We start from the raw sequence: 1,696 nt of genomic DNA, 5'->3' as shown, positions 1-1,696 counted from the left end.
GTGTTTGATAAGAATGTATATTTTGCTGCTTTGGGGTGAAATGCTCTAATAATATCAGTTAAGTCTATCTGGTCTAGTTTGTCATTGAATACTGCTGTTTTCTAGTTGCTTTCTGTCTGGAAGATCAGTCCATTGATGTCAATAGAGTGTTAAAGTCCCCTACTGTGAGTGAATTATGGTCGCTCTCTCCCTGCATGTCAGTCAGTAGTTGCTTGATTTAAGTCCTCCTATGTTGGGTGCATCAATGTTTACAAGGGTTATGTCTTCTCGGAGTGATCCCTTTGTCATTATGAAATGTCTTTTTTGGTCTCTTATCGCCTTGACTTACGTCCACTTATTTCATTAAATTTATACACACACACACACACACACACACACACACACACACACATTTTTATTTGTTCATCTGTCAGTGGAAACTTAGGTTGTTTCTATGTCTTGGCTATTATGAATAGTGCTGCAATGAACATTGGGGTGCAGATATATCTTTGATTGATGATTTCGTGTCCTTTAGCCTTCTGCCTTTATACATTCACTACAGCCACATGGGCCTCCTAGATATTTCTCCCATCCAAGTACTAACCAGGCCCGACCCTGCTTAGCTTCCGAGATCAGATGAGTTCGAGCACGTTCAAGGTGGTATGGCCATAGGCCCTAGATGTTTCTCAGACACTTTTGGCTTGCTCTTACTTCAGGGATATTGCTTCCGCTTTAGCCTCTCCCTAGAACTCTTTCTCCTCAAATATTTGCTTGGTGAATTCTCTTATTTCCTCGAAGCCTTTACTCAGCCAGGCCTTCTCTGAATGCAAATCTATTTTCCTTGGCTCTGTTTCTTTTCTCTGCTTTATTTTTCTCCATTGCACTTGCTATCTTCTAATACATTATATAATTTATATATTTTATTTTCTGTTTCCCTCTTATGCACCAGTATGTGAGCTTTTTGATGACAGGAAATTTTGTGTTTTGTGTTCATTTCTAGATCCCCAGCATCTGGAATGGTTCTTGAATGAATTAATTAATGAACTGAATGACAGTTGGGTTGAGTTGCAGTTGACTAGTTGATATAACGTTAAGTCTTGTAGGCTTTTAAACATTTGTTTATCAAAAACTTACCATTTTCTTTTCATATTTGGAAATCATTTAATTTTCAGCTTTCAGATATTTTTATAGGCCCTTGAAAAGTTCATAGGGCCAAGGCACAGCACTCCTAGTGTCTAGTGAATAAACAGCCTTGCATTCTGTTGCTTCTCTCCTTTGCGCCATTCGCAGTCCCAGGACATCACTTCTGCCTCCTACATTTATCAAGTGGAGAAATCAGTTCTTTTTCCCACTCAGCTGTACAGAAGGAACTCAGTCATATGTTCTCCATCTTCCCACTCTCCCTCTTGGTTTCCATAAGAGGGTTTTATGGGCTGAATTGTGTTACCCCCAAATTCATATCTTGAAATCCTAACCTTTCGTATCTCAGATTATATTTAGAGGTAGGCCCTTAAAGAGGTACTTAAGGTTAAATAAAGTCATTAAGGTGTGCCCTAATCCAATATGGTTGATGTCCTTGTAAGAAGAGGAAATTTGGTCACAGACACACTCAGAGAAAGACCATGTGAAGACACAGGCAAGGAGAGATGTCCTTAGAAGAAACCAGCCATGTTGACACCTTGGTCTTGGACTTCCAGCCTCCAGAATTGTGAAGAAA

General features: G+C 39.5%; 1 pseudogene; it reads right to left on the bottom strand.

Annotated features, from left to right (window-relative positions):
• Positions 1-532: 532 nt before the first annotated feature.
• Positions 533-653, bottom strand: LOC111740979 (annotated as a pseudogene).
• Positions 654-1,696: the final 1,043 nt, after the last annotated feature.

Source organism: Pteropus vampyrus, unplaced genomic scaffold (assembly GCF_000151845.1).
Source record: "Pteropus vampyrus isolate Shadow unplaced genomic scaffold, Pvam_2.0 Scaffold70, whole genome shotgun sequence".
NCBI classification, from domain to species: Eukaryota; Metazoa; Chordata; class Mammalia; order Chiroptera; family Pteropodidae; genus Pteropus; species Pteropus vampyrus.
Note: the sequence above shows the minus strand (reverse complement) of the source record. Positions and strands in the feature narration are given on the sequence as shown.